This window comes from Panulirus ornatus, chromosome 41 (genome assembly GCF_036320965.1).
Source record: "Panulirus ornatus isolate Po-2019 chromosome 41, ASM3632096v1, whole genome shotgun sequence".
NCBI lineage: Eukaryota > Metazoa > Arthropoda > Malacostraca > Decapoda > Palinuridae > Panulirus > Panulirus ornatus.
The window spans coordinates 4038989-4059623 of record NC_092264.1 but is presented as its reverse complement, the minus strand read 5'-3'; the positions used below and the strand labels follow the sequence as shown (position 1 = coordinate 4059623).

The window sequence follows — 20635 nt, the reverse complement described above, 5'->3', positions numbered from 1 at the left end:
TGATTGATTATATCAGTTAGAAACATATAAAAGGCCAGAGTTCAAGATAAAGTATATCAACAAAATACGTTTAAAACGCCACAGTTTAAGATGCAGTAGACCAGTAGCATACGTTTAAAATACCAGAGTTTACGACAAAGTATATCAAAAACAAACGTTTAAAAACCTTAGTTTAAGATACAGTATATCAGTGGCGAACGTTCAACACTGACAACGTTCCAGATACAGAACACCACTAGTAAACGTTTATAATCACAACGTTTAAACTACGATACGTCATTGATAAACGTTTAATCCGTGAGTGAGTGTTCAAAAAGGAATAGGGCACACTTTTTCAAAGACACGTGACTGAAAGTTAAGCTTGCACCAAAATCAGACTTTAAATACCTTTAAATGGGACAATAACACAGACAGCGTGTCAACACATCAAAAATTAATACACTAGGATGATGTCTAAATATCAGATTAAAAATCTAAATATCAGAATAAAAATCTAAATATCAGATTAAATATCTAAACATCAGATTAAAAGAGCGAAAACAGAAAAATTAATATCAAAAAGGTCATACTTAAAATCCATAAAATTGTTCAAAGGTCAAACGATATCTAGTAGAATAGCCAAAAGGTCAAATGATAATTTCGAAAATGGTGCGGTGGTTGGCGTCGCGGCTCATAAATCTCAGGGTGGGGGGACCGGCGCTCAAGACATAGACCTGGTTTGCCAGCACACACACACACAGAGCCAGCTCGGCCGTTCATCCCCCACTGTGGGAGTGGTCGATATACTGGTACCTGGCGTGTGTGTGTGTGTGTACACACACAGTACATTTAACCTGCCATAAAAACACTTTATGAAAACACACAGCATGGTCAGGTCAACGGAATCATGACGGGTGAAAGGTCACGAGGTCATTTTAATAACCACCCCCCCCCCCCAGACATGTGCTGCGCAGCACTGAATAAACAAGCTGTCAGGGGGTGTTAAACACGTGTTATGCTGGGGCAAGAGAAACTGTACACGAAAGGTTACACACATACACACACATATAAAAAGGAATAGAAGCCATTATTGGAGGAATCAGAACTACTTAAAACTACAAGTGAAATTGGTAAGATTATATATATATATATATATATATATATATATATATATATATATATATATATATATATATATATATATATATATGAACGAGTCTTTCTTCGACCACTGATGAAATCAAAACAAACAATAACAAATACTTGAAGTATCTATCAAACATATATTATGATGAAAGAAAAACAAATAGCAAAGACATAAAGATGGCCTCGTCTATGATGAACAGGGAAGACTTTGTTTGTTAAGGAAGATTTCTCCTGTTGGCAAGCGATAGTTCAACAGGGTTCAGCGAGTGACAGTTCAACAGGGTTCAGCGAGTGACAGTCTAACAGGCTTCAACAAAAGACAGTTCAACAGGGTTCAACAAGTGACAGTTCAAAAGGGTTCAACAAGTAACGGGGGACGCCGTGAGTGCTGTATCCATCTATCTCTCCAAGGTAGGTTAGAGTCACTGGCAGATCACTGCTAGGCGGGCTTGGGAGCACTGCTAGCAAAGGCGGAGTCACTGTCGTGAAGAAAGAGACTGTACTAACCCTTACATCGATACTAGACGACTCAGATCACTCCAATGGGCCTGAAACCACTTAACCTAGAGAGGACCAGGCTGTCTAACCCACAAAAAAACACGTGATCAAAGCCAAGAAAGAAGGCAAGAAGCAGAGGCAACTCGTACGTTATCAATAAACCGAAACGAATTAATATAAACCAAGTGATACGATCGACTGAAACCCGAGCACCCTCTTCATGTCGCGCATATCTGTGTGAGGGAACTTCGTACGTTGACTTAATATTACACTTAGGTTCTTATTGGTGTTTGTCGTATTTATCGAGGGTGGGGATGTGGAGCAGATGCGTCTGTCAAAGGAGAGTAGAGAAAATGCGTCTGTCAACGAGAGTCGAGAAGATACGTTCGGTTGTGTCTCTGTGTGGTGAATATGTCGGTCAGTGACAGTGTGGAGGGAGACAGATATTCCAGACAGTGTGGAGGGAGACAGATATTCTAGACAGTGTGGAGTGTGGAGGGAGACAGATATTCTAGATGTTGAAGGATATCAGCTATTTCTAAATTCCAGGTGCTGCGTTTGGCCATCTATCATCCTTCCGTTATCTGTACAGACCAGTATGTCCTGTTCAGTACAAGAGAAACTCGATAGGGTTTGTTCCTCATCGAGTCATTCCCTAGTCATTTGTGAGCGACATGGTAATACTGTGGTGTGGGCGGAGGAACCATTTCCCCTGGTGAGAACACCCCACCCACCAGCCCCACTGGCCACATGTCCCCCTTCCCAGGGGGTAAATCACTGCGGATAAACAAACAAGTAGAGCGACGTGTTACCAGAGAGCCCACAAGCTTATGTGATTACTATTTGTGATTAGTTTGTGATTACTGTTTGCAATTACTGTTTCTTATTACTATTTATGATTACTGTTTGTGATTACTATTTGTGATTACTTTTTGCGATTACTTTGTGATTACTATTTGATTAGTTTGTGATTAATATCTGTGATTACCAGTTGCGATTACTGTTTGATTAATGTTTAAGATAACTGTTTGTGTCTAGCTCGAAGGGAGTTCTTTATTTAACCCTCGAGTTGATCCGTCTCTTAACCTTACATATACCCACCGTGTCTTTACTCCTGTAAGTGTGTGTAATATTACCTATCCGTACGGTATGGGAAGCGAGCTTTATGTGTGTGTGTGTGTGTGTGTGTGTGTGTGTGTGTGTGTGTGTGTGTGTGTGTGTTTCCAACTGTAAAGTATAATACTCAGTCCACGTTAATTCTCAGTCTATTACTAATAATGACTCCAGGAAAGGAAGACAAGCAACTCCAAACCCACCTTGTAAGTTAGACTTATCGAGGAGCCACATTCGTTAGATGCGTATGACACTGCACTTCAATGACAGCATGGATAAAGGGTACAGTAGGTACAATAGATGGGTGTGGGTGGAGGCAAGCACAGAGCGTACAGTGGGTATAATAGATGGGTGTGGGTGGAGGCAAGCACAGAGCGTACAGTGGGTATAATAGATGGGTGTGGGTGGAGGCAAGCACAGAGCGTACAGTGGGTATAATAGATGGGTGTAGGTGAAGGCAAGCACAGAGCGAAAAGTGGGTACAACAGATGGATGTAGGTGGAGGCAAGCACAGAGCGTACAGTGGGTATAACAGAGAGACGTAGCTGACGGGTAAGTGCACACAGCGAACACAGGGGAAAGCAAGTATGGTGCGTGCAATTGCTACATATAGGTGGGAGGCAAGGAAAAGGAGAGACGTAGATGACGGGTAAGTGCACACAGCGAACACAGGGGAAAGCAAGTATGGTGCGTGCAATAGCTACATATAGGTGGGAGGCAAGTACAAGGAGCGTACAGTGAGAGTACAATACATCATCAAAGGAGAATGACAAGCCTAAGTTCAGGCAGCGGTTGCCTTTTGGCTGGGTCGGGTACGTTACTTCTGGGAGACACCAGACACCCCACCGCCGCCCTGGGCCGTCACAGTTCTGCTCTAAGGAGGGAGGGAGGGAGGCGTCCCTCCCTCAGCCCTCTCTGGTGTCAGGCTTCAGGCTGGCCGACGTTGGCGTGAAGCGAGACAACAGATTGTACCCAGGACCTTTCTCATTATTCTAAATCTTTTTCTTATCGATAGCTACCGTCAAAAAGTTCCTCTCTCTCTCTCTCTCTCTCTCTCTCTCTCTCTCTCTCTCTCTCTCTCTCTCTCTCTCTCTCTCTCTCTCTCGGCTAGGTTTTTCTAAATCAAGAAAAAAAAAAAGGTCAGACACAAGAGAGTAAAGAAGGGTGATGTATAATCCAAGAGTTTTTGAGGATGTGGAAAACCCTGGGGTTAAAAGTAAGTTAATATGACTCATGATTAACATGCTAATAGGTCAGTTAACTGAAGTTATAGTCGGTTAACAAACGCTGAAGATTCTTGCCTTTAGCGTTCCGGTTCCCTGAGGGAGTATATTTTTTTTCCTTCGTTGAAAACCTTCAAAAACTTCTGTTGGCACCGACTAACCCACCCGTGGCGGGTCTTGGGTAAATACTAAGGATTATTCTCGAGGCAACTACGTAAAATACTACAGCAGGATGAAGTAGGGGTGTAAGGTGTCGTGGGGTGAGTGTGACGTGGGGTGAGTGTAGGGTGACGTGGGGAGAGAGAGTAGGGTGTCGTGGGGTGAGTGTATAGTGTTGTAAGGAGGGTCTACACCAGACCTCGTAAACTGGTTGCCAGTGAGAGCCTGAGGGTGCGCCCAGGGCGATTCTCCCTTTTGTTTACCAGATCTCCCAGCTCAAAGCATGGGCTGGGGGAGTCTACCAGACATCATGGCTGAGGGCAAACGGATGAAAAAGTGTCTACCAGACTTCCCAGCTTACAACAAGGGTTAAGAGTGTCTACTGGACTTCCCAGCTCAGAGCAAGGGCTGGCAGAGTGTCTACCAGAACTCACAGCTCAGGGTGAGGCCTGGGAGAGTGTATGCCAGACCTCCTGGGACCTACGCCACAAAGACCCGGCCTCCTATGTTGCTTTGTAAGCCTTTTGAGGTAATCCAATTCCCCTCCCTGGCTCTACCACCTCCTACCTTCACTGCTTGCTCTCTCTCTCTCTCTCTCTCTCTCTCTCTCTCTCTCTCTCTCTCTCTCTCTCTCTCTCTCTCTCTCTCTCCACACACACACACACACACACACACACAATATATATATATATATATATATATATATATATATATATATATATATATATATATATATATATATATATATAGCGTGGGCTATGGATAGAGATGTGCGCAGGAGGATGGATGTGCTGGAAATGAGATGTTTGAGGACAATGTGTGGTGTGAGGTGGTTTGATCGAGTAAGTAACGTAAGGGTAAGAGAGATGTGTGGAAATAAAATGAGCGTGGTTGAGAGAGCAGAAGAGGGTGTTTTGAAATGGTTTGGGCACATGGAGAGAATGAGTGAGGAGAGATTGACCAAGAGGATATATGTGTCGGAGGTGGAGGGAACGAGGAGAAGAGGGAGACCAAATTGGAGGTGGAAAGATGGAGTGAAAAAGATTTTGTGTGATCGGGGCCTGAACATGCAGGAGGGTGAAAGGAGGGCAAGAAATAGAGTGAATTGGAGTCATGTGGTATACAGGGGTTGACGTGCTGTCAGTGGATTGAAGCAAGGCATGTGAAGCGTCTGGGGTAAACCATGGAAAGCTGTGTAGGTATGTATATTTGCGTGTGTGGACGTGTGTATGTACATGTGTATGGGGGGGGGTTGGGCCATTTCTTTCGTCTGTTTCCTTGCGCTACCTCGCAAACGCGGGAGACAGCGACAAAGTATAAAAAAAAAAAAAAAAAAAAAAAAAAAAAATATTCCTATGAGTCTACGGGGAAAATGAAACACGAAAAGTTCCCAAGTGCACTTTCGTGTAATAATCACATCATCAGGGGAGAGAGACACAGCTGGCTTCTCTGTTAGAGCACACAAAACTTAAACTATAGCCTAATGCACACAAGGAATCTTTATCTAGTTGTTTATCAGACAGGTTTACCACAAAAGATGTGTCTGTGTTCTTGGTCCAGTCGCTGTTTTCAATAAGATGGTCCAACTTACGATTTAGTGACACTTGTAGCCTATTGCGTTCTTTCATTAATTGAGAGAGAGAGAGATGGCTGTTGTTCGCACCAATTACTTCATCAGGCAGAAGGTAATTCCCGGAGAGTTATTACCTTTGCCTGTCTCTCGCGTGTTAGGTCAAAGGCCTCACACAATCTAAACAGATAAACAGCAACTTAAAGCACATCAAAGCTCGGGGTCATGAATGTCATTCACAGTTAAGGCTCTCTCTCTCTCTCTCTCTCTCTCTCTCTCTCTCTCTCTCTCTCTCTCTCTCTCTCTCTCTCTCTCTCACACAGGCATGGTTGGTGATGGTCCCTGACTAAGCCGAGATGCTGACAGACTTGGTAGCTGTGATGCCGACTATTTTCATCAGCCAGGGTGTGAACTGAGCAGACAGCGTCAGCTCTCGAGTCTGACAGGGAAGGGAACCACGTAGACGGTGTCAGCCTTGAAGTCAGCCAGAGGAGGGGAGTCAAGTAGATAGTGCAGAGCCCTTGCAGTCAAACAGGGAGGGAACCAAGAAGATAACGTGATAACAGATACCAGTAGAAGCAATAATGTGATAATCACACCTTACTGTTTCATGGTATTATCATCTTTATGAGAAATTCGTAGGTCGGGTTGCCAGGGTTCGACCCACTTCTGACTGCTCCTGTTACTGACACCACCACAACACACACTTGCTGGTGACTGCCCAGTGTTCTGGCCATGCATGACCCTACCAGCGGCACGTAGCTACCTGGTGTACCTGGCCAGCGTCGACACCCCGGACGGTGGCGTACTAGCAAGGGTTCAATATACCTATTCTGTCCCAGTAGTGATCCAGACGTTTAAGTTCTGACGAGCGACGGGGTGACAGGTCGTCACAAAGTGCCCGCCCACATTAATGACAGATATCTAATACATCGATGACTCTGTGTCCGCGTAAGTTCAAGGTCTGACAAGCAACCGGGTACGAGCCAAAATCCACAATAAAACAGTGTGAGTATTTCTTCATAGTTGATCTCCAGTTTCATTCTGACCTCAAGTGTGTCCTTGCCACTGCAAAGTGTCCTGGTAAACATGAACTGTGTACCCGGATGATCAATGCTAGAGCACCTACAGTGATATCATCATCAACGTGATGGGTTCAGTTCAGTGATAAGCTGATTGAAATTTACAGTACCGTAAGACTGCAAAACTGCAAGATCTACTCCGTCTTTTGTTTTTTTTTTTTTGGTGTCCGGGTAAACAACACCAAACGTTTCTATACGTTTGGTGTTGTGGTTATAAGCCTTACCTCCACAGTAATGTCGTCAAGGTTATGAATTTGATTGAATACGTCACAAAAACTATTAACATTAGTGATGGCACTGTATAAATTCCCAAAAGGATTATGGAAAGTGATTTCCAAGCCAAAGATTTAGAAATCGTCACATGTGACAAATTAAGAGTTCAAAAGGCATATTGATACAGCGCTACTGAACCAAGTAATGAGTGGTATGATAATGAGAACTTTCACTAGAAAAATACAAAAAAACTTGATGAAAATGTTTCATACATACACGAGAAACTAAACTAAATACTACTGCATCGTACCAACCACAAAAATGGAATGAAACAAGTTACAGAGAATTCAGAAGCACTTCACGGGGCAAATTCGAAGGGACGGAACATATAAACTATAGTTCGAGGCTGAAGAAAATCCTATCGAGAATCCTCCTGACTGCATTAGGATCAGAAATGGGTGCTCGCCAGGTTATTATCCTGCTGACCACAGCGAGTGTGGCACTCCTGCCACATTTGCTGTTCTTGACAGTGCCACATGTGCCACACACACACACACACACACACACACACACACACACACACACGATAGCGCCTCACGAATGTAAAACTCCTTCCCTGTCTAGGACAAATGAAAATTACTTATAGGTAATTAATCACACACACACACACACACACACACACAATAGGAGAGAGAGAGAGAGAGAGAGAGAGAGAGAGAGAGAGAGAGAGAGAGAGAGAGAGAGAGAGAGAGAGAGAGAGACCGACCTCGTGACGTCCAGGCGATAGTTGCCAATCGCTCGCTCGAACGTTTGTTCGTGGCTCCGCCTGGCGGAGGTAAGTAAAAGGGGGGGACGGGGTCGGGCGGAGCTGATGCGTGTGGGGGGGGGGTGAGGAGGGAGGGAGGTGCCCCAGGACGTTGTGAGCGTACGAGGCTCTTGGTGAAGGTGGTCCGGGAGTGAGGTGGCAGCAGCCAGTACCGCGTGTGGTGTCGTGAGGTGAGGTGCTCCCTAGTGTGTCCCTCTCTTTGAACTTCAACACTGGGAGGGGACTCGTCCGCTCCTCCGTCTGCCCCCTGTCGACAGCCCGTACGACTCACGGCTGCATTACGCGCCACGGGCGTAACTCTGATAAGCTTACGCATTTCGTCCATCCGCGTGAGGGGAGCGAATTCGTGAACGCGGGAGCAGGGAAAGTGAATACGATGTAATTACCTATTTTCTCAAAACTCGCCAACGTTGTGAAGGTCAGCCGGACCTCAGATCGACCGCTACGTGTGAGGACCTTCGTCAGGACTGTAGGTGGTGTGTGTATGTGATTATATGTGCGTGTAGGTCGAAGGAAACCCTAAAATAAGAACAGCTGGAAGAGAGACAACCTCCGCTCGCTTCTTGAGGTCGCCCCTAACAGGAACACTGAGGTATTGGGGAAAAACGACTTTTAAACGCTAGTGGTAAGTGTTGGTTGATCCTCCACATATCTGTAATTTCTTCTGTATATATGTGTGTGTATGATTACTACATATGTGCCACAGGGAGAGTTTAACACATGTGTTGCCCCGTGTGTGTGTGTGTGTGTGTGTGTGTGTGTGTGTGTGTGTGTGTGTGTGTGTGAGTGTCATTAATTACGTGTTTGTAATTTTTATTTGTGCTGTACGGGGAAGGAGTTCTGCATTCGTGAGGCCCTCTCTTGTGTGTGTGTGTGTGTGTGTGTGTGTGTGTGTGTGTGTGTGTGTGTCTGGGAGGCCGAGGTGCACCTGGTACCGACCATCTGCAAGGGAAGGTTTTTGTACCTCCCAGCACACGTTTTCCATTCTGCTTTTCCCAGGTGATACTTCGTCCTCAGTTTCACGTTGAGAGCTCACCAGCCTCGGGGTCACTGACGGACGGCCTCACTCCGGCAGAGCGCAAGATCCAACACCACAAAACTGACAGACGGTAACTACTGCATCACATATGATCGTACTGAGAGGGGTGGTACATGTTCACTGTTTGAGTACCGATGGTTCGACTCCTCGGGTTTGATGGCCTGGTCTATGACCTGGTGACCCATAACGGTCATTAGGTCAAAGGCCAGGAGTTATATACAACACTCGAGGGTCGTACCGCTGTCCTCAGTGGGTTAAGTACGACCTGTTCGTGTGAGATGAGTGGGTAAGCGTAGGCCATTCCCTTTTCCCACCTTCCTTGGGAGAGCCATCCGGCGGGATCTCACACTTATATTAAGTGACTGAGGAAGAGCGGACAGGTTGTGTGAAGTGAGACAAGTGAGCGGCGAGCATAGTGAAGTTAGAAAGTGAGAAGCAGTGAGTGTGACTTCAAAAAATAATATGCTGTGGTTCAGGGTGAGGCAAAGTGATGTCAGAAGAGGAGGGTAGACACTGTGATGTCAGAGAAACAAAAGGCTCCAGTCAAGAGCGGAAGCCCTCAGAAAGGCCAGGCCTTGAGTAAAAATGAGAATATCAAAGAAAATGCAAAAGACAAGAGAAGTCTGAGATTTTGAAAAGATGAAAAATAAGAGAGAGGGGAGAAGATGTGGATGTTTATCAACAAAAAGAAAAGAAGATTTGAGTCTGGATGATACGATAAGACAAGACTGGAAGCTTAGTTTGAATGAGACAGAAAGACCAGCAAGCCTGTGACACGAAGGGTGTAAGATAGTTCCGACCATCACTTCAACACCCAAAGTCAGAAGGGCAGTGCTTCCCTGGGCGACTGCTATCTACATATACATATATAGTCATACACCATACAAACCTCGAACAGCCAGGATCGAACCCGGGACCCCTGTTGCAACAGGGGTCCCGGGTTCGATCGTGGCTGTTCGAGGTTTGTATGTTCTATGAAGGTGCGCGATCCCATGCACTTTGTTTGTATATATTACCCTGAAGGACTTAATCAAAGAAGGCAGTCAGTAACATGATGGCAAGGCACAGAACAAAATAAGAAGTATAGGTCAGTCCCCAATTCAAGAAAGGGCTTGGATGTGGACAGATACTTACAGGAGCACGGGAAAAACAGTGCTACATCGTCAGGGATGAAAATATGGGATGTGCTGAAAACAAGAAGCGGGAAAAAACATAAAGAAAAAAAAAACAGGACAGCGTGATATATACCACGCAAAAGGTCCTGGGTTCGAATCCTGGCCATTGTATGGTATTATGTATAGTATACCATGTTCTGGATGTCCGGCCACATACTATGGAGAAACATGGCGAGGTATTAGTCATCACAGGAGAGAGAATGCCTTTGTTGTCCATATAGACAACAGTACGGACACCTGTCAAGCTTTGGAATTGTCGGAGCTTATGCATGGGGGAGGGCCTGGAGTTATAGCCCCAGGACCCCTTTGTCTGTGTGTGTGTGTGTGTGTGTGTGTGTGTGTGTGTGTGTCCACGATGCGACAGGCCTTACAAGTTAATCACCTATCAATCAGTTGATCGAGAAGCTTTCTCTCTAATCAACTTTTTGTGCGTAAGTACATATGTACGTATGAATGTCTTCATATACTCATGAATGCATTTATGAACCCATCTATTTATCTTCCTAACTCTGTCCTATACTCTCATACGCATCAATTTATCTATCTTTCTCTGTCTCTATAAATGTCTGTCTCACTTTACACAAGATAAGTAAAGTCCTCCGTCTCTTTGATTCACCAATCAAACACTGAATTCAATTTCGATTCTATTTTCGGGTATGTTTCATTTGCCGAGGCCAGTGAGGAACCTCCCTGTGGGCAAGAATGGCGCAACCACCTGACGTCTTCTGCCAGGATGGTACATTTGCTGCTGAAATACAACTGACATTGGAATAATTACATGCTACCACCTCGAGGGGGAAAAAAAATCAATTAATGAACATCGACTTTTTATGTACATATTGTCATGGCATCAATTACAATATGCTTTAATACTTTTTCACTCCCATTTCCCAACCTTCATCGATGATGGGGTAATCATAAGAGAGAAAAGTCTGAATTGCACAAGACCATGTATCGACGAGGCGACATATGGCTGAATCCATAAACATATAGCAGATACTGACTATGTTTAAGGAAATATTTTCACAAGGCTCTAAATGATCCGTAACCTTGGTGACTGGGGCTTCCACAACTATATATAGTCTGTCCGTAATATGTACAGGGGATGGAAGAGCAAGAACGCTACCAATACCTATGCGGAAGGAGATAGGTAAAGGAAGTCTTTAGGTGAGAAGCGTGCGTGGGATAAAACGACCTGGATCGATGTGATATGCGGGGAGCGACGTGTTCCTATCACAGGGCTTAAACTAAGGCACGTGAAGCGGTAGAGGTATATTAAGAAGTAGCCTGAAGTGCTTGGCTGTAAAACAGTTGGCTCTGGTTTTGGTACTGAATACATGACAGCTACAGATCAGACATGTGCAAATATAGCCATTGGTTATATATATATATATATATATATATATATATATATATATATATATATATATATATATATATATATATATATAATGAGACTATATGGAAAAGCATTAACCTTTCTCTCCCAGATAGATGTTTCCAGTTATTTCTAAACACGTCATCAATGTCTAGTGATGGACGTAGATGTGTATCTATTATCTATTGACTGCTATCTCCCAGCTGACGCTGACAGATGGGTTCAGTCCCCACCGCAGACGTCTATCTTGGAGGGAGAGAAAAAAGTAAAAGATGTTTATTGATAACTCGAGTAATTTTTTTTTTTTTTTTTTGTCAAACGTCCGCTTCCCAGGAACAAGTATTCTCTCTCTCTCTCTCTCTCTCTCTCTCTCTCTCTCTCTCTCTCTCTCTCTCTCTCTCTCTCTCTAAGGAAGGTTAAAATCACGGACACAGGGCCTTAGCGAGGCCAGGCACCGAATGGAAGACGAAAAAAAAAAGAAATAAAAATAAGTTAACAAAAGTACGAAGCAGAAACGAAATTTATCAATATAAGATTCTAAGGAAGTGGGAACTCTTAAAAAAAAAAGGAGAGTGCTCGCGAGAGAAGAAATTATGGACGAAACGTACAGAAAAAGGAGTTTGACCAGACAAGTGTGCGTGGTTTATGTCAAGGATAAGGTATCATTTTTAGGGTTAAGGGCGGACAGTAGGACGGTAGCTAAGCTGGAATGAGACAGAGAAGACGTCTTAACACGTACAATATACATTAAGTCCAGGCATCAAATCACACGTCTTGTATACACATAGTTCAAGAAGATGGTACTTCCCTTGACGTCTCTCTCTCTCTCTCTCTCTCTCTCTCTCTCTCTCTCTCTCTCTCTCTCTCTCTCTCTCTCTCTCTCTCTCTCTCAACGCCAGTCTGGCGAAAAGGGCGGCGCACAAGTCTCATCGAGCGACTTCTCTCTCGCGCTCTAAAGGAGTCCACCGTTTCCCTGCTCCTGGCCGTAGCGCAACCTGTGTACGCTGCAGGAACTCTACATACTACATATCACTGGACTTTAACTACGTGGGGATCGAGGTGATACAGAACCATGCGTGGCCTCGCAACTTTTCTCCTGTCATTACTTCATCACTGATGAAGGCTGGGAAATTAGGGAAAAAAATATATAGAATTAATGATGCCATGAGAATATATGAAAAGCTGAAATTCGTTAACCCTTTTTTTCTTTTTTCTCGAAGTGGGTGAGTTATTATTCCATTACCAAGCTGAACTTCATCTGTAATGTTCCCTCCCGACGTTAGATGGCTGGGTGGTGTTGCCCCACTGACCTCCAGAGAATGGTACAACTCGGAGGACAGAAAATTGAATCAAGGGGAACTTAATGTATGACTGGTGGATCCAAGAGAAGGACAACGTTTTCTGTGTGCGAATGACTGAGGCAAATATAGAGACAGAGGGAGACAGATTAAACTGACAGATATGAGAATAGAGAAGGTCAGAGTAAGGTAGATAGATAGATATACAGATATCTATTCAGATAGATACATAAATACATTCATGCATATAAACATATTTACATAAAGCATACATGAATTCATACCGAGAGAGAGAGAGAGAGAGAGAGAGAGAGAGAGAGAGAGAGAGAGAGAGAGAGAGAGAGAGAGACTGGCTCTCCCTCATCAACACATCAATAAGTAGTAATCCAGTGAGGCCGAGTGTGTCGTCCACTAACACTAGACAGAAGTACACAAAAGCCCAGACATACAAGTGTGTGTGTGTGTGTGTGTGTGTGTGTGTGGGTCAGTGAGTTTGAGAAGAAGGGTTCATGGATACCTCTGTGGATCGGTGTGGTTGAATGTGCGCGTGAATGAGTGTATGGTTGAATGTCCGTGTGGATGTGTGTACAGATGTTTATGTGGATGTATGTGTATGGATGTGTGTGGATGGATGTATGGGTGTGTGCGTGGATGTGTGGACGTATGGACGTGTGTGTGGATGAGGACTTTGCACGTATGGATATGTTGATGTGTATGTGGATGGCTGTGCGGATGTATAAGTTGATGGATATGTGGATGGCTGTGTGGATGTCTATGTTGATGGGTATGTGGATGGCTGTGTGGATGTATTATAAGACTTGAACTTCCATGGATCAGAACTTGAAATCTGTGAGTATATTCCCGCTCCCGATGTGTGGCAGGCAAACAAGCGCCCCCATGGCTCAGCCAACGATGGCGAGAATGATTGGATGGAGATAATATGGAAACGTGATGGAGAGGAAGCATATTTGGTGGAGTGAGGAAACGTGATGATGATAAAAAAAAAATATATATAGAACAAGAGAGGTAAAGGAGAACTCGGCAGTGCGTGGGTGAGTGAGGGTGTAGACACTGCACACACGCGGGAGAGCGGTGGTAGCGTTGTGCAAGGCGAGTTGATCGGAGGAAAGAGGGGCGATTCTGAGTGCAAGAATCACTCACGATGACAGACACTGTATCAGACCCAATAATCCATCGATCACGTAAATAATAATAATAATAATAATAATAATAATAATAATAATAATAATAATACAAGCAGACACTATATCAGACACAATGTTCCATCAATTACTTAATCTTAATAATAATAATAATAATAAAAATAATAATAATACTAATAATAATAATAATAATAATGATAATAATAATAATAATAATAATAATAATAATAATAATAATAATAACAACACAAAACAAGCAAACACTATATCAGACCCAATGTTCCATCAATTACGTAAAAAATAATAATAATAATAATAATAATAATTTCCAATATAAGCAGACCACTGTGTCCTACCGAAAGATCTTTGTGACTGTAGTACTAATATGTAGGTTATCAAGAACAAAGTAGAAAGACGACGAGAAAATAACAGTAAATAAAAATAATAAAAAAAAAATATGTTTATGTGCAAGACGCTGATAACAGCGTTAACACGTAAATTGCAATAATTCGTAAGGAACCAATTAGGCGTTTCCCCCATTTTCCTCGACATAACGGAAACTCTGCAATGATGAAAAGTTCGGCTGACTCACTTTCCTCTGACCAGTTCCCATTTTCTATTGCTATCACCTGAGCAACGCGCCTCCTCCCAATCCATCTACACCCAAACAGTCGCCCCGATACATTTTCTATTCCTTAATTTCCAACCAACATTTTCTATAATTCATTGCTGTACATAACTAGATCCTTATCTTTAGATAATATCAAGTAACATGGCTTTAAAATACAGAGAACACGGGATGTGGGGCAGAGGTTGAACCTAAGGACGTAATCGGTTCCTGCCTGGAGGTGGTGAGTCAGGAAGGTGGGTAGCCTCCTGTACACACACACACACACACACACACACACAGAAGTGGGTAACCTTGGACCAGGTTTCTCTTGAATACCAGACGACTTTCTGTGTTTATGTTGGGGTGCATAGTTACCTTATGGTGTGTATGTTGGGGTGCATAGTTACCTTATGGTGTGTATGTTGGGGTGCATAGTTGCCTTATGTTGTGTATGTTGGGGTGTATGGTTCTTTTGTATGGTGGGGTAGTTCCCTGTCTTACTGTATGCTGGGGTGCATGACTGTCTTATTGTGTGTATGTTGGTGTATACGGTTTTCCTGTATGGTGAGACGTTTGGGTGTTATGTTGTATAGTGCAGATGTTTGGCTGGCTTATTGTGTGTATGTTCGGGGTGTATGGTTTCCATACAGTGTGTATGTTGGGTTTAATGGTTGCAAAGCTGTGTATGTTAGGGTGTATGGTTATCTTATTGTGTGTATGTTGGGATGTATGGTTGCTATACTGTGCTATACTATGGTGGGTGTATGCAGCCCTTCTGTGCATATTGGGGTGTATGGCTGTATAATGTTTGTATCTTACGGTATATGGCTGTCATACTGTCCGTATGTTTGGGTGTATGTCTACGTATATTGGAGCACATGGCTGTATATGTGTATGGTTGTCTATGTTGGGTTGTATGGCTATGTACGATCGGAGGCGGAAACACGAACACCTTTCGTTCTCGCTGGCGTGACCAACCAAGAGGAACCTAACACGATCGAGGCACCTCAGTACCACCCAGCTTGGGATAAAGGTATTACATCAAGCTATAACATATTGATCCTATACTAGGGAAAGCAATGAATATATGAGTGACCCCTTAGAGAACTGATTACTGCTGACTGTCAGGACACAAAGTCAACCACGGCAGCAGCTCTGCCATCACAAGTGGTGCGGTGACACTGACGCAAGCCTTCCATAACACACACACACACACACACACACACACACACACACACACACACACACACACACACACACACACACACACACACACACACAAACTGAGGTAAAACTGAGTCATGAGTGAGTCTTGAGCAATTTCCCAGAGCGGTGAGGAAACACTCACTGCTCTAGCGACAGACGAAAGCACTCTAGCCTTCAACAATTGATCTGGTCCATGAGTCTAGTTCCTTGACTCCGACAGGAAGCGCTCGTAACGTGAGAAGCAACAGTCACTGCCCATCTGTTGTAGCACTGTCACGGATCACCTCTTGCTCTTGTTACAGTGCAAACAGTGATCAAAGACACTGTCGTCCATTCTGAGTTAGTTTCACACGCGATGTACAGTGATTAAGTGTAAGTGTGTGGCGTTACCTCCGGAAAGGATTGTTTAATTACTTTTTTACTTTATAAGGATTTTCTAAGATGGACTGTCTCATGAGAGTGAGGTGTGAGTGTCCTTAACAGGAGACGAGAATTTGAAGCTGACATGAATGAGGGTGAATGTCTGAACGTATGAGTAAGGATGAGTAAACTGTGTACACCAGTGAGTAATTAGTGAATACCACGAGTGAGTGAGTGTTGACCCATGGCCATAGCCCCGCGACGCCCCACCCTCATTCCTCACTGTACATATCCACACTCACACTCGGTCTCAACCACGCCCGCAGCGTCCATTTCCACGCCCACACTTGTTCACAGTGCCCCCACATCCCGTCCAATGGCAGGCCTACGGGCGTAACCCCAGGTGGTCGGCGATGCCAGAACAGACCTTACGATAATGAGAAACATCCTTTAAAACATCTGTTCCTCCCTGCAGGAGACACTTAAACTCTCTATCTATTTATCTATCTATCTAAACCACGCACAAGTACCTTCCATCTCACATCACAGCCTTACTTACCTAAACTTACCAAACCCTTAACTTTTACATTCACTCACTGGATGCCTTGCAAAGCGGTATTCACTTACGATAACAACAATCACAAAACGATACTTTCAGATAAAAAGAAAAAACCACTCGACGTCTATTTACACCTGAGCCAAATGTCCTGCCACAGCTTGGACAAATATTTCGAAGCCAGGGACCATCACCACTACTTTCGCTTTCCCCAGACTGGCCAGTGGCAGCGGCGGCCGGCCACCTACCATCCTATGTGAAGCACACAGGCAGGGATTTCCCAGACGAAGAGATCTTGACTTTATTTAAGTCTTCTTTATTATTCTTCCAGAGTATCCTCCGAATATCACGAATTTTCGCTGCGTATTCTCTCCCAAAATTAATCATTTCGCTGCGTATTTTCTTTCAAAATTAATCATTTCGCTGCGTATTCTCTTTCAAAATTAATCATTTCGCTGCGTATTCTCTTTCAAAATTAATCTTTTCGCTGAGTATTCTCTCTCAAAATCAATCTTTTCGCCGCGTATTCTCTCTCAAAATCAATCTTTTCGCTACGTATTCTCTTTCAAAATTAATCTTTTCGCTACGTATTCTCTCCCAAAATCAATCTTTTCGCTACGTATTCTCTCTCAAAATCAATCTTTTCGCTACATATTCTCTTTCAAAATCAATCTTAATGTATTGGTGAGGAGAGTGTCATTGTATTTCCTTATCCTTGGCCTTAATGAGGAGAGCTAGAACTGATTAATTATTCGAGAGAAGTGGCTTGATTATTTTCTTTTTTAAATATCGCCCAAACCCATAGAATATACTTCAGTTCGAAAAGTGGTGTCAGTAGAGTTAGCTACCAAGGAAGGTCAGCAGAGTCAGCTACCAGGGAAGGTCAGCAGAGTCAGCTACCAGGGAAGGTCAGCAGAGTCAGCTACAAGGAAAGTCAGCAGAGTCAGTCATAAGGAAGATATAAATAAGAAACCAACCGTTGTCAAGGTCCACATCTAAGGTCGACATCTAAATATAAAAATACCCTCGGTCGAGATACAAATTATCTGTCGAGTGGTCGACACATAAGGCGGTCGAGTAGGATTTCAGGACATACTACTCGTGGGACGAAAACAGAGCTAAGGACCAGATGCTCATAAGGATGAAAGTAATATATTGTTATGCAGGGATTTTCGACCCCGTGGCCAGGAGAGACCCTATGCATTTTATCCCCGTCATAGGTTGTTAGGGGCGTCAGGGGTGTCGTCCGCTACTGTGTTTATGTTACCTCCTGGAGGTGGACGCCTTGGGCGGCAGGGTCCTGGTGGTGGGCGGCAAGGTTACGAAGTTAAGAGCAGCTGGTCTCGCCGTTCGTCGTGTTGGGCAGAACGAATACGTGACGACATTACTGTTTGTACAGTAACGGCTGGAGACGTGGCCAGCCACCAGACCAGCAGCAGATGATGGCCTAGCCGTGGCCACCAGACCAGCTGCAGATGATGGCCCAGCCGTGGCCACCAGACCAGCAGCAGATACTGGCCCACCCGTGGCTACATCTGGGCCAGCTGATGGCCAAGTCGTGGCCACCAGACCAGCGGTTGACCCAGCCGTGGCCACCAGGCCAGGACCTACTCCCCAACCGTGGTCACAACAAGACCACCAGATGGCCCAGACGTGGCCATCAGGCCACAATCTTACCCACCCTTGATCATCCGGATAGCACCAAACGCTCAATTCCATAACACTTGGCTTTACAGTAATCCACGCGCAAGATAATATGGAAACCAAGAGAATACATGTTCTTGCAAGGGGTGTAACATTTCTATCTACTTTGTGTTTAATATCATTCCTCCTGAATAATTCTTAAATCAAAATTAATGATTTTGGTACGTTCACATTTCATTTTTGCGTTATCATCTGCTCGAAAACCGTGAAAAATTGTACTGCCTAATCATTCAATTCAAATCACTTTAAAAAAAGACGAGTCTCACAAGAAAATGGACCTTAAAGACCCAAGTGATGAATGATGAATAATGGTACAGTTCACCAGGAACCTGACTCTTATATATTTTCTTATCATTTTTAAACAATCTTATCAGTCTAATTTCACAGACAAAGCTTTTCATACTGAAACCTTAACTCGGCTTTATAAACTTCACGCTTTAACTTTGCAACTTCAGATGAATACTGTCGAAAGACTTGAAAGATTTCACGACATATAAACGAAACTGTATAATCATGTGAATGACAAGAAGAAATGATAATAGTGTACTGTTCTACTACTGACGATTCCTCATCACCTTTAAAAAGCTTTACTACATCTCCGTCGGCGCCTACTACAGCGAACCACCAAGAAGAAGACAGGAGGAGGAACTAAGAAGAAAGGAAAAATACATTTGGAGCTCTCCGTAGCGACGTGTCGCATATCTTATGATTTACGACCTGATAAGGACAAATGGAGGGGTGGGATGGGACGCCGGAGCTGTTGTTTTTTTACTTTTTCACGTCACTGTGAAGAGAGAGGCAGAGGCGGAGGAGAGTGGATGGTGGACGGTTGGGCTTCGTGCCACAGGAGGGGGAGGATTGAGGTGGGGGTTGTGTGTATATCTCCCTCCTCCACATACTCATCGCCACTCAAAGTACTCATCCTGATACCTGGTGATGAGTACATGGTAGTGCATGGTAAGGGCAGACCTGATGGTCTATGCTAAAGCTATATGCCAGAGGGCAGTACGTAGGAAGGACAGATAACAGAGGACTTTGTGGTCTATGACGAGGTTATTTGCTGCAGGACAGTACATGGGAAGGACAGATAACAAAGACCTTATGGACTATGACGAGGTTATCTGCTGAAAGACAGTACAATGGGAAGGACAGATAACAAAAGATTTAAGCTTTATGACGAAGTTATCTGCTGGAGGAGGGTATCGGTATCCTAAATCCCTAGTCTAAATACAGGCTCAACCATCACACTGCCTAGGATACACATTCGACAAAAATCAATCAAAGATGTTGTTAATGTAAACCTGAGATTAGACTTCGGGACTTACAAATGCCCTTGATAATTCTCGGCTTTTTTTTTTAAGTACACGAATGAAATGACATTATATCGCTCCTCTGATTGACGTGTGGAGATTGAGTCCACTCGCACTACTCGTCTGTTTTAAGGGTCCAATGACTGGCCTAAAACAAAAGGATTTATTTGTTTCTCCTGCCCATATTAAGGCAGCGTGTTGTGTCTGTGTGTGGGTCGGTGGAGCAGGAGACACCACCAGCTGCACTCTACATGGCCAGCCTGGAGACAAACACAGCTCGTGGTGTAGAGGGGTCACGATTTATAATTGCCGTGCGCGACCCGTGAAACCCGACACTGAGGAGGAGGAGGAGGAGGACAGAGGAGACTAAACGCCCTCATCTTCCCTTGGAAAGTCACTCAGGCAGATATTCTTCACTTTCTGTCTCTTCGGCTGCCTGGCACAATCTCTCGCTCCACCGCAAACCCACTCGAACACACCACACATACCTTGTGTGTGAGTAATACAAAGGCAGGGGCGAGGGGACCTGGGGTTTTGTTATAGGAGAATGGGGCAGCTTTTAATGCCCCACTCTCTTCTGTTTGCCCATTGTTCGTGGTTCCCACGCGCCTCTACACAGGAGGGGAATGGTAAGTGCAAAGGTTTCCTCATACAGCTAAACATACGGTGCATGACTGGTATCCATTGTACGCACTTGAGGTGTACAGGATGGTGGAGGGATTCTCCTCCGGGGGATCTTTCGGTAAACAATATACCCGACGTAAGCGTCCCCCTTGTGGTGTTGTAGCTGCGCGCGCAGGCACATTAAGAGCGTCCGTGGGTATGTCAACAGAAAAGCGTCTGGAGGGGAACTAGCATCTGGTTTTTATTATCACTTGCTTGCAAAAACGACCAGGATAATGGACTGGCCACATCTCTGACGTCACGGGCGGCAAAATCGCCTCCTTGCAGGCGTCAACCGACGCTCCTACGTCACACTCGCCCAGGGAAACATGAGAACATGGAAACTTGTGGGCAGAGGGAGGGG

General features: G+C 44.3%; 1 protein-coding gene and 1 long non-coding RNA gene across 4 annotated transcripts in view; one reads left to right on the top strand and one right to left on the bottom strand.

Annotated features, from left to right (window-relative positions):
• Positions 1-20635, bottom strand: part of LOC139761633 (uncharacterized) — a 241978-nt gene that overhangs the window by 14549 nt on the left and 206794 nt on the right. The window lies entirely within an intron of this gene.
• LOC139761629 (uncharacterized) overlaps positions 7939-20635 on the top strand; it is a 124409-nt gene continuing 111712 nt past the window's right edge. The window contains exon 1 of one of the 2 annotated variants that reach the window (XM_071685910.1): positions 7939-8434. The gene's annotated coding sequence lies outside the window, so the exon portion shown is untranslated. The remainder of the gene's footprint in view (positions 8435-20635) is intronic. The other variant, XM_071685911.1, reaches the window with a different exon arrangement.